At 42.0% G+C, this 13,609-nt stretch overlaps 1 long non-coding RNA gene across 3 annotated transcripts; it reads left to right on the top strand.

Moving 5' to 3' along the window:
• The first annotated feature begins 8,537 nt into the window (after window positions 1-8,537).
• Window positions 8,538-12,761, top strand: LOC106603044 (uncharacterized). 3 transcript variants are annotated; one of them, XR_001328361.2, is made up of 6 exons: window positions 8,538-9,444; window positions 9,963-10,033; window positions 10,693-10,751; window positions 10,909-11,053; window positions 11,129-11,282; window positions 11,364-12,761. It is a non-coding gene; the product is annotated as an uncharacterized lncRNA (long non-coding RNA). The 3 variants fall into 3 exon arrangements; XR_006769615.1 differs by having other exon boundaries at window positions 8,538-9,458; XR_001328359.2 differs by lacking the exon at window positions 8,538-9,444 and having other exon boundaries at window positions 9,512-10,033; window positions 11,364-12,760.
• The last annotated feature ends 848 nt before the right edge of the window (window positions 12,762-13,609 follow it).

The following is a 13,609-nucleotide window of genomic DNA, read 5'->3' as shown; positions in this document are numbered from 1 at the left end:
ACGCCAGCTGTGGAGCACGTGTTTATATTTACATTGCACATGTGAGTCTAGCTAGTCAAAATCGCACTAAAGGGTGCAGAAACTATGAAGATTTCAAGGTTTGTGCAACGAACTCTAGGCTTTTCAATAACTCGGGCTGTTACTGATATTTTTTGTTGTGCTACTGGTTAGTTGAAATGAAAGGTCGAGAGCCACTGATGGTGCCAGAGACATCTAAATTACATTCGCTAGTTAGCTCATATTAGCGTTGTAGCTACCTGGCTGACCAAAGTAAGCCTGACAATTTTTCCTTGTCCATATGGAAGACCATTTGCTAACTAACAAGCGACACCCTGTAACATTACACAAAACTCCAGGGCTAATGATGACGATCTTTGTTAGCTAAATCAGATATTGATGATACAATAATAACAACAAGCGATTTGCAACATAAGTAATGATTGTTGTCCCTCACTCCAGTGCAACGATGGTCCAGGGGATGGATGAAGAGGAACTTCATCAAGCACTAGCAGATTACATAACTAGTGCCAGTGAGGATGAGGTGGGATACACACACCACTGCAGTTATTATCTTGAGAAAATAAAACAGTAGCATATGGGCATTTCCATCTGAAAGGACCCATAAGCATCAACATGTAAAGTTCTGAGTAGGGATGAAACGGTTACCGGTATCACGATAAATCACAGTAAAATTCCCAACGGTTAGCATTACCGTTTCAAACTTTAATTATCATTTAAACTGTGTTTGATTACCGTGGCTTGAAAAACTCACTGTAAATACTGTCCAGCATCAAGCAAAAGTTAGCAACAGTCTGACGCAGGCGCAGCATGCAACGTGGGTTTTGTTTTGTGTGAAAACATGGCGGAAGGCAGTGACAGCGCTCAGGAGGTTTTTCAGCCTTCTAAGAGGACCATATCTGAAGTGTGGTCGTATTTTGGGTTTTACAAGAGTGCTGAGGGAAACTTAATCGGAGATGGTCACCCATGCAAAAAAATAAAAATATCGGGCTCATTGCAATTACTAAGACTCATTTGTATTTATGTAAATTGTGCATGGGGTCATTGCATATACTCAAATGCAACACAGAAGAGTGTGTGTGTGTGTGTGTGTGTGTGTGTGTGTGTGTGTGTGTGTGTGTTAATCATAATAATACATTTGCTATTCCCTTGTTTACAGAGTGGGCATGCGGCAGGCAAACCCAGTGATGCTACTGTTCCCTCCTTATCTACGGTTGGGACACAGACACTCCAGCAAGTATTTAAAAGGCAGGCTGCTTATGCACCCACATCAAAAAATGCTCAAGACCTCACTGCAGCCCTTTCATATTACATTGCAAAGGACATGATACCATTTCAAATTGTTGAGAGGCCTGGCTTTCTGAGGCTGATGAAGGTTGCCGCGCCTCACTACAAAGTGCCATCACGAACATTATTTTCCAAGACTGAAATCCCAAACCTGTACAACCAGGTTAAAGCTGATGTTAGAAAAAGTTTGGCTCAAGGCACATGGTTTGCTGCAACTACTGACCTCTGGACCAGTAAAAGCGGGGGTGGTCAACCCTATATCAGCTTCACTATCCATTACCTCACCCCAGACTGGTAACTGGAATCAAAACTGCCTGGAAACACAGTTCTTCCCAAAAGATCACTTGGCTCACATCATCAGAGTGTTTTTTGAGAATATGCTGGAAGAGTGGGGGATCAACAAGAAAGACCTGGTCTGCATAACCACAGACAACACAACAAACATGATCAAGGCTTTTGAAGAGTTCCCAGATCTGTGGCTTGGGTGCTTTGGCCATAATTTCAACCTGGCCATCTCAAAGGCTCTGAAAATTCAGAATTGACACAGCAGTCAAGGCCTGCTGTCATCTGGTCCAAGGCTTCTCATGGAGCTGGAAGAGGAGAGAACTGAGAGAAAAGCAAGCTGGCCTCAACATGCCACAAAAGGCTCTGATCCATGATGTGGTGACTCGATGGGGATCTACACACAAGATGCTTGAGCTTTCCTCAGCCAACAGCAGCCAGTCTGTGCAAAACACTGGCTGGAGAAAGTGGAACATGGCATCTGATGCCCAAGGATGCCGAGATAAGTGTCATGGAGAAACTGTGCCAGATCCTTGAACCTCTGAGCAAGTTTATAGATGCACTTGCCTCAGAGACACGAGTGACACTGTCAGCCATCAAGCCTGTCCTGGACCACATCACCTGTGATGTTCTGGTGGAAAAGGATACAGAGCCATGCCTGACCAAGGAGATGAAAGGGGTAATGAGAGAAGACCTTAACAACAGATACACAGAGAAGGCAAAGAGAGTCATGCACATGGCTTGTTTCATTGACCCCCGCTTCAAAAGGAGCCTTTTTAGATGAGCCTGAGGCTGCAAAAGTTGACACTGACAGCTGTGTCCAGGAGGCCTTGAAGCTGGCAGCTGCACAAGTCAGGGAAGAACCACAAAGCACCAGCAGCACCTCCACCACCAACACCTCCACAGCGGCATCGAAGGGGAAAGTTCTGGCTGGGTTATTGAGAAGGAGGCAGCAGAGAGGTGAAGAGGGTCAGATTCCGACCACCCCAGAAGACAGAGTGAAAGAAGAGATCAAGGTCTACTTGTCTCTGCCACCCATTCCAGCAGAAGAGGATCCACTGGTGTGGTGGAGGGACCCCACCCATTCCAGCAGAAGAGGTTCCACTGGTGTGGTGGAGGGGCCCCACCCATTCCAGCAGAAGAGGTTCCACTGGTGTGGTGGAGGGGCCCCACCCATTCCAGCAGAAGAGGATCCACTGGTGTGGTTGAGGGGCCATAAATCAGAGCTGCCTCACCTTGCCAGGGTTGCCAGGAAGCTTTTGATAGAGTGTTCAGTGCCAGCGGGCACATTGTCTCCCCTCGCAGATCACTACTTAAACCGGACAAAGTAAATATGCTGACATTTTTACATTTCAATCTCAAGTGAACAAAGATGCATATATACAGGATGTTAGACCAGCAGCCCCTTATTTATTCATGAAGGAGAGAACGAACATACAATCTGTGCTGTTCATTTCATTTTTTTTTTTTTTTACATATTTTGTGTTGTTATTTTAATGTCAACACCTGCACATTGGATGTGTTTACATATGGTTGTATTGTTCTTACATGCACATTGGATGTGTTTACATGTGGTTGTATTGTTCTTACATGCACATTGGATGTGTTTACATGTGGTTGTATTGTTCTTACATGCACATTGGATGTGTTTACATGTGGTTGTATTGTTCTTACATGCACATTGGATGTGTTTACATATGGTTGTATTGTTCTTACATGCACATTGGATGTGTTTACATGTGGTTGTATTGTTCTTACATGCACATTGGATGTGTTTACATATGGTTGTATGGTTCTTACATGCACATTGCTTTACTTGTGTTGCTTTTATATGCACATTTGATTTGCTTACTTAAGGTTGTGTTCATTTAAACCTGCACTAGGGAAACTTTTACCTCTCATGGCCACATGGTGCCATCTTTAATGTTAATGTTATTATTTTAATGTTTATGCACACAAAATGGATTTCCATATTAAACTTGGTGAAATGATTTCAGTGTGTGTATCAGTACTTTTTGAACATTTCCAGCACGTTTTAACAATACCGTGATAATACTGGGATCATTTTGGTCACTATAATTGTGAAATAAAATCTTCATACCGTTTCATCTCTAGTTCTGAGCATGTCAAATTGGGTGTCAAATGAAAACTAAGAGCCAATATTAAAAATATATATATATACATTTATGAAAGTTTCAAACCTTTAAATGAGGAATAAGCAAAGGCTTTGATTTCTGGGCAAACAGATGGATTAGAAATGCGTCACTCTGCCCAGTGGGTGAATATGCCTTTGGTGATGAATTTCACTTCCCTATGTTATAAAATACTTTTAAATAAAAAATAAAAAAATACGTTTCACCAAGACATTTGATTCTTCTGAATCGTCCAGTGGGGGTTTTCTCAAAATATTGAATTAACACTATATCCAAAAAGTCAGAATTCGTAATCTAATACATCCGATAATAAGCACCGAGCTGTGTTGACAGAGGTGTGCAGCTTTCTCGTTGCAACTTGATTTTACATGTGGTGGTCATTTCCGCAGGTTGCAAAAGGACAAATTAGTATCACGAGCGGAATGAAGTGTGAAAGGCTTTGAAAATAAAAAACTTGTGGTACACACATTGTCCTGACGCTGTTGACATTTCAGAGATACACTTGTTTTTGTGAGAAATAGATATTAAAAGCGGATACTAAATATGAAAGTACTACGTCATGTCTCAAAATCTCAAAATGATGTCCTGTGGCTCCCGAGTGGCGCAGCGGTCTAAGGCACAGCATCTCAATGCAAGAGGCGTCACTACAGTCCCTGGTTTGAATCCAGGCTGAATCACATCCGGCCATGATTGGGAGTCCCATCGGTGCGGCGCAATTGGCCCAGCGTTGTCCGGGATAGGTTGTCATTGTATATAAGAATTAGTTCTTCACTTACTTGCCTAGTTAAATACAAATAAATTAGAGAAGAAATATGACGAGTTCAACGGGAAAGGGAATCCTGTCACCTAGCCTTCGTTCTCGCACAGCATCCAGCCAAGCTAATTCGATGCTGTGCAATCTTCCTTATTTTTGACCACTTTTTTTTGTGGCCTCCATTAATTTAGTCACCCTAATTTTGACCATCCAACAAGGGAAAAAAACTCCAATCATTTTTTTACGGATTATGATAGACAGTATTTTAGGGGATTATCTACACAATTAACATATTATTTTACCCATTGGTCAAAATAGGCATTTTTGCTTGGACACCCTAAATAATGTTGAAGTAAGAACTCCTGCCATCTAATAGCAACACTTATATTTAGTTTTGGAGAAATTATTTGCCTTCTGTATGTTTAAGAAACATTGCTTTGTGCCTTGTAATTCCATTACCCAAAAAATCGAAACATCTTTAAAATATTCAAATTTCTCTCCCTCATGACGGAGGATAAATGAAAGCTCCCAGAATTAACAATTAAGGTAGACCTACCAATTAGTTAGTGTTTTTACTGATATCAAGGTTGTTTATGAATTATTCCTGTTACCAAATCGTTAATTACTGCAACTGAATTGGCTACAATGGGAAATCAATGTAGTCACAAACCACAGTTAGGTCACCTGCTACTGTCCTTCCTTCCACTGACTGTTATGTTCAGCTCATGACAGTTTTTCTTCCATTTGGTGGACAAAGCAAGACTGTGAAAAGTCTGGACGACCCCTCATTCTCCCTTTTGCTGCCGCTCTTCTCACTCGCCCAGTTAATGTCACATCTCATGGCTCTTACGGATACCTACCATGACACCTACCACCTACCCTCCATTTACTGTAACAAGCATCCCCCCCCCGAGCGACCGGCCAACAAGGGACGTCCATGGACGTTGAAAAGTAGTTGAAGGAAAAAGGAAACCGCACACTGCTCTTGATAGTATCACTGATCTTTAATAAGCTTTACGTATCGGCCTCACGGCCTTCGTCAGAAAAGTTGTTCAAATTTGGTCAGTCCGGGTCATTTTCTCAGTGGGGTCATTTTATTTATGAATATTTCTAACAGACAAAAATTATTTTCGCCACGGGATCCGGGAATAACTTTAGAAGGTGTAATACAATACATTACAATGTAATATTATTAATTTATGTTTTTAACCCTGGGCAACATGGGCCTGGGAGGCTCACAGGGATATTGGTATCTGCAGTGCTCCACCAATTAAAAATCTTTAAACTCAAACGTTTTTTTTTCTTTCCTCTAATTAATGCACTGTAATTTAAAGCTAGAATCCTTAGTTGCTACATACATTTTAGGCATGGAATACCATGATATACCCATTGATTCTTGAAGAATGTAACTTATAAATGCTTCATGAGCTTAGTTCAGCTGCCGTACTTCATCCGAACCCAAAGTATTAGCTTGTTTTACGCCAATGTTTATAAACATTGTAAATGTAAACAAACACTGTATAGCCTCAAAACATTGTTAAAACTATAATGTTGATATCATAAGATGGTCAGTCCTTGCATCCATAGCTCCAGCCTTTCTGCTGTACTCATTTAACTGTGGTGTTGCGCCATGGCAAAATCATTGTCGCCACGTCCAAAAAATATGAAACATGAACAAATATTTCTGTCGAGGCCCACTTTGAAGATGCTAGAACTGTCCACATTTACTTTTCCTCTGCAAACAAAGTAACAAGTAATGATTTGAAAAATTGGACAACCCCATGGTAGAATGTTTTATCAATTTACATTGTCTGCTTGTTGTGTGTTCTATATGAGATAAATATTAATCTCGAGTCGCATTCAAGTTACGAGTCAGAGGGAAACCTGCATTCTGACAAGCAGTCAATGGCCAACAATTCTTGCAATTGCGCAGGAAACAACAGTTTAAAGAGGAAGTTCCTAGCTTTCCGTTCCGACTTCATTTATTTATCAACTCCTAAATATGCACGAACTGTACCATTTTAAACCTTGAGTTTTTTAACAGCGTCATGGTTAAGCACGTTACCACTCCGCAATTCGCTGTGAGTTCATAGGGGAGAGAAGGCAAAATACCACCCTACCTCAATCTGACCATGACTACTCTCCTGCTCAAACAGGAAGTACCAGTGATACGAACGTATCCAAACAAAAAAACATGGATTACAGGCAACATCCGCGCTGGACTAAAGGCTAGAGCTACCCCTTACAAGGAACGGGACACGGACATGGGCGCATACAAGAAATCAAGCTACGACATCAGACGAGACATCAAACGTGCAAAAGGCCAGTATAGGAGTAAGGTGGAATCCTATTACACAGGCTCCGATGCTCGTTGAATGTGGCAGGGTTTGCAGACGTTAACGGATTACAAAGGGAAACCCAGCCATGAGTTGCCCAGTGATGCAGAACTCCCAAACGAGCTAAATGGCTTTTATGCTTGCTTCGAGGAATATAACACTGTGCCTTGCGTGAAAGCCCCTGCTTTTCCGGATGACTGTGTGATCTCGCTCTCCGTGGCCGATATGAGCAAAACGTTTAAAAAAGGCTAATAGTCACAAGGCCTCCGGACAAAAATCCAGGGCTCATTCTCAAAGCATGCGAAGACCAGCTGGCAAGTGTCTTCAGACATTTTCAATCTCTCCTTGTCTCAGTCTGTAATCCCAACACGTTTCAAGCTGACCATCATTGTCCCTGTTCCCAAGAGCCCCAAGGTCACTTGCCTAAATGACATCTGTAATTATGAAGTGCTTTGACAGGCTGGTCATGACACACATCAACATCATCATCCCAGACACCCTGGATCAGGGGTCTCCAACCTTTTCTACCATTAAATATTTCGCAAGCTACTCATCTTTTTTTACCTTTCAAATGGTCACGTTCTTCTCTTCTCTCCCCGGCAACTCTTCCGCGGGTCCTTAGTGTACAAGAGAAAGTAGTACACTATGTTTTCTCTCAATATACACTATATATACAAAAGAATGCAGACACCCCTTCAAACTAGTGGTTTGGGCTTTTTTAGTCACACCTGTTGCTGACAGGTGTATAAAATCGAGCACACAGCCATGCGATCGCCATAGACAAACATTGGCAGTAGAATGGCCTTACTGAAGAGCTCAGTGGTTTTCAACGTGGCACCGTCATAGGATGCCACCTTTCCAACAAGTCAGTTTGTCAAATTTCTGCACTGCTATAGCTGCCCCGGGGCAACTGTATGTGCCGTTATCATGAAGAGGAAATGTCTAGGAGCAATAGTGGCTCAGCTGCGAAGTGGTAGGCCACACAAGCTCACTGCTCGTTGAACATCTCATTCCAAAATCATGGGCATTAATATGGAGTTGGTACCCCCCTTTGCTGCTATAACAGCCTCCACTCTTCTGGGTAGGCTTTCCACTAGATGTTAGAACATAGCTGTGGGGGCTTGCTTCCATTCAGCCACAGTTAGGTTGGAGGAGCATTAGTTAGGTTGGAGGATTAGGCCTGGCTCGCAGTCGGTATTCCAATTCATCCCAAAGGTGTTCGATGGGGTTGAGGTCAGGGCTCTGTGCAGGCCAGTCAAGTTCTTCCACACTGATCTCGACAAACCATTTCTGTATGGACTTTGCTTTGTGCACAGAAGCATTGTCATGCAGGAAAGGGCCTTCCCCAAAGTTGGAAGCACAGAATTCGATTCGTCTAGAATGTCATTGTATGCTGTAGCATTAAGATTTCCCTTCACTGGAACTAAGGGGCCAAGCCCGAACCATGAAAAACAGCCCCAGACCATTATTCCTCCTCCACCTCCAAACTGTACAGTTGGTACTATGCATTGGGGCAGGTAGTGTTCTCCTGGCATCCACCAAACCCAGATTCGTCCGTTGGACTACCAGATGGTGAAGCGTGATTCATCACTCCAGAGAACACATTTCCACTGCTCCAGAGTCCAATGGCGGTGCCACGTTGAAAGTCACTGAGCTCTTCAGGAAGGTCATTCTACTGCCAATGTTTGTCTGCGGAGATTGCATGGCGGTGTGCTCGATTTTATACACCTGTCAGCAACAGCAATAGCCAAATCTACTAATTTGAAGGAGTGTCCACATACACTATATATACAAAAGTATCTCTCAGATATAGGAGAGGCTCTTCAGAAAAAACTTCCTGCTGATATTTGGGGGGGATTATCTGTTCCATGTGGTGAATCTGTAATGCAATGTGTTTAGCAGTAAGACAAACTGCTTCAAAATCAAATAGCTTATTGGTCCTCAGTATGACCTTCTTAAAACAATTCCATATAGCTTAGTAGACCCCCCCCCCCCAGACTCTGATGGGTTAATTGAGAAGGCTTTGGGGAAAGTATTTATAATCAACACACAAGACGGTTATCACATCAACTGACCACACACGGAGTGATAGACATACGCAAGCACCACGCAGACAGACGGGCAATATTGCTGGAAATTAATTGCCAGATATTGTTAGATTTGTCTTTTTAAGCCAATAGTGGATAACTAGGGGTGTGATAATGTCAATGTTCCATTGACTAGATTGTAGCTGGGAATTTGCACTGTCTGATATGTGATATTTGTTTGACAGTTTTCGGTGGAGTGCGATTGAGATTGTGTCATCTCTGGGTCTATTGTGGTGATATGTGAATTGGAGTGGATCTAGGGCAGGGGTCTCCAACAGGTCGATTGCGAGTAGCTCGCAGCCCAACTATGAGTAGCTTGCACTTCACTTGAAAATTGCATGCACTTTCAGAATTGTTTGGCACTGTCAACTGTGGGACCTTATATAGACAGTTGTGTGCCTTTCCAAATCATGTCCAATGAATTGAATTTACCACAGGTGGACTACAATCAAGTTGTAGAAACATTTCAAGGATGATCAATGGAAACAGGAAGTACCTGAGCTCAATTTCAAGTCTCATATCAAAGGGTCTGAATACTTATGTAAATATGATATATCTGTTTTTGTTTTGTATACATTTGTAAAAATGTCTAAACCTGTCTTTGTGTTGTCATTTTAGGGTATTGTGTGTAGATTGATGAGGAAAAATAATAATTTAGTACATTTGTGAATAAGGCTGTAACGTAACAAAATGTGGAAAAAGGGAAAGGGTTCGAATACCTTCCGAACGCGTTGTATGTGAGAATGCTGTTCATTGAGTACAGCTCAGCAGAGGTAGAGAGAATGGTGACATTAAGTGGTTTCTGTCCTTTTGCATAGTTGTATAATTTGTAAATGTTGAAATCAATGGTTTTTGTTTGGCATACATTTTAAAGTGAATAATCTGATTTAAAGAGTTATTCCATTAACCTGGAATTGCTCATATGTGTCTATTGGGATTTTAGAAACATGTAGAAGGAGATCACTATATTGAATCTGACTTTTCCAAGCAAATCAATTATGGATTGGTCGGTCAACTTTGGTACTGTGTGTCTTGTTTGATACAGGGAGGCAGTGATGATAGAAGAAACACTGCAAGCTACTGGAGGCTATCAGCTCGCTTGGGGGGGAAGAAAAGGTCAGAACTGATCATGTTTTAATGGTACATTCCTAGATAAGTGGGGCTTCTGGAGTTGTACAAGATGTTAGATTCTAAATGAACAGAGTAAAACTCGCAGACGACTAGTAAAGCTCAAACCAAGTTTATTCAACCGCTGGGTCATTCAGCTGCTTAAGACAAAGACATGTTTACACAAGCACAAGTATTTATAGCCCCCTTTAGGCTTAGCCTCCTCCTTTTCTCTAAACACTACATCTTTGTTGCTAGGCAGGAATTTATGTGATGTGGGTAATAAAACTGTTCCTTCTCCTTTCATGGGACCTGACCTGACCTGAACTCGGCCCACATTCTTCCCTAATCTACAGCTATCCACCCTTATCAGTGACCACAACAACGTGATTGCCTTTTCCCTTACTTAGTAACTTTCCAAACCCCTGGATCTTATCCACCCTCAATTGACCCCACCATATACATTTCTCCTACATATAACCATTAACTTCTGGTGTAGCAAGTATTTCAAATTACAACCTAACAAAGAGAAATGCAGACCGGAGGACTTAGCCTACCAATTTAATTAAATCACCAGTATGTAATGTAACATTTTTTATTTGTGTTGCTTTTGTAGTCATGTATGCTTGATCCGTTTTTTTGTCAATGTGTATTATTCATACTATTAGGAAGAAGCTTACTGAACGGTCTGAAGAAAGCATTCAGGTGTCAGAATTCACAGTCAAAGGTAAATTAAACTAAATGTACCCTGTTTATTTTTGTGCTTATATCAAGATAGTTTGGCAGTTCACTAGTGAAACGTGTAGCTAAATGTCTGACAAGATCCAGGAACATGTGATTTGACAGTCTGAACTGTATGGCTGTCTGCGTGTCATGAATGACAGGTGAATTAGACAAAATCAATTTGACCTCATTGGAACCTTGGGTAAGACCCCCAGTGCCTTAATGAAGACGGAGAAGCAGCTGAAGAACCTTCAACACAACCAGAGCACCCTGGAAACACCCCTGACCAGGAAGTAGACAGAACGGGTAAGACCATCAATGGGTAGTCTTGAATGCAGGCCTCTGTTTACAACTGAGGATTTAACAAATATCCTTTTACAGATCCAAAGAGAAGTGGCTTTTGAGAAAACGTCAAGAGGTGTCCCGCTGGCAGAGTGTGGTCCTGCAGAACCAGAAGGCAGAACAGCTGGTCTTCCCACTGAACCAGCAGCCCTCTGGCCCAAAACGCATAGAGCAGGTGGTGGCTGGATGGAAGGTTGGTATAAAAAGTTCCTTTGTTTTTTTTTCTGTTTGTGTTCTATAATTGTAAACTAATTTCAGATATTATATGCTCCAGGCCCAAACTTTCCTAGAACAAGCAGCCTCTCCATGACCCTGTTCTGACACCCACTGAGGAGGCCTCTCTGAGGGCCATAAGTCTGGAGGAAGTGGGTCCCACCTCAAGCATCCAGCATGGGGTCATATGCATAAGATAAGCTAAATCTAGTGTGTTAGTGCTGGGTAAGTGCAAAGACCTGCACACACTACTGCCCTTGACTTAATTTTGTATGTGCACTAAAAGGACAATGTACTGGAAAAACAACAACGCACAAAAGTTTTTCTAGATGGTTATTGATGGTCTCACTTATCTACAACCAATATATAAAACTATATTTTTTTTGTCAGGCTAAGATCCGTCGTGCAGATCTCCAAAAAGCCAGAACTCTATAGTCTTATTATGAAGTGAAAGTCAAAAGGGAAATAAAAATAAAAAGCCGGGGCATATCCTTCCAATATACTGTACAGTTGACCGGGGCATATCCTTCCAATATACTGTACAGTTGACCGGGGCATATCCTTCCAATATACTGTACAGTTGACCGGGGCATATCCTTCCAATATACTGTACAGTTGACCGGGGCATATCCTTCCAATATACTGTACAGTTGACTGGGGCACATCCTTCCAATATAGTGTACAGTTGACCAGGGCATGAGTGACTCAGCAGTAATCCGCTTCAAAAGATCATCTCTTTATTCAAGGCTCCCAATTCACTCTCTTCCTCCACCTGCCCTCTTTGTACATAGTGCCGGATTATTATTTTAACCCCCTTTTCTCCCCAATTTCGTGATTACAATCTTGTCTCATCGCTGCAGCTCCTCAGCGACCAAACTACAGAGGCATGCTTTTGGCGGCCCGATCAGCAGCCAGCACTAATGCTTTAGGAAGTTGGCAACTTGTCCTACAGATTCCAAATTCCTGCAGGTACGTTATTTGCTTCCTGTGTGAACTCAGCCCAAATGTTCAGGAAATGCGCAAGGTGTCATCTCCCATGCCGCAATACTAACTTGAAGGACAACACTACTGTGTTTACCTGGATGCATGCCACCCAACACCACCAGCACGGTTTACTTTATGTTAGAACTTAAGAACACCAAATCTAATATTTCAACCTTTGTGAATCTATGTAACTAGATGATCCATTTTTGTCTGCACATACTACAGAAATGATATGAAATGTCATTGAATGTAATGTATGATAAGAATTCAAAGAAAATAGATACATTTACCATTAAATGATAATGATATGACAAATTACAACAAGTGTGTAAATAAATCTGTTTCCCTCACACAGCTTGAATAACAGCACTGAAAGGCAAGCTTTCATTAATCTGCATTGCCTTTTTTTTCAGGGCCAGTGTAACGGTCGTCGTATGTAGTAGACCAAGGCGCAGCGGGTTGAGTGCTCATTTTAACTTTTATTTGAACACTTACAAAACAAGAAAACGAATGAACGCACAGTATTACAGGCTAAACACAGCAGTGCAAAAACAACTTCCCACAAAGGACAGATGAAAACAGGGCTACCTAAGTATGACTCCCAATCAGCAACAACGATGTACAGCTGTTCCTGATTGAGAGCCATACCAGGCCAACACAAAGAAATACACAACATAGACAGAGCATAGAAATACAAAACATAGAACATAACCAAAAACCCCGGAATACTCTAAACAAACACCCCTCTACATAAACACATATCCCAACAAACCCTGAACCACATAAAACAAACACCCCCTGCCACGTCCTGACCAAACTACAATAACAAATAACCCCTTTACTGGTCAGGACATGACAGCCAGTGGAGGCTCCTCAGAGGAGAAAGGGGAGGATCATCCTCCTCAGGGAAATTTCATAAAAATAGTGAAACATTAAAAACTAAACGAAATATATTCATATGTCACCAAATAATTGGTTAAAATACACTGTTTTGCAATGAAGGTCTACATTGACTTCAACAGCACTGTCTGGGCTAGCACCATGGTGTAGTCAGAGGACAGCTAGCTTCCGTCCTCCTCTGGCTACATTGACTTCAATACAAAACCTAGGAGGCTGGTAGGCCTCACCCCCTTCCGTAGACATACATGGTAGTTATGACCACTTCCGGAGGACGTCCTCCAACCAATCAAAGCTTTTGCAGTATGAACTGACATGTTGTCCATCCAATCATAGATGTAAGATCAGAGAACGAACCTAGCGTGTTGTACTGGGATTGTGCCACAGAGCATCATGGGGGTTCTATGTGTTGAGAAGCTTGGTGAC

Source organism: Salmo salar, chromosome ssa04 (assembly GCF_905237065.1).
Source record: "Salmo salar chromosome ssa04, Ssal_v3.1, whole genome shotgun sequence".
NCBI lineage: Eukaryota > Metazoa > Chordata > Actinopteri > Salmoniformes > Salmonidae > Salmo > Salmo salar.
This window is presented reverse-complemented; position numbering and strand designations above follow the sequence as displayed.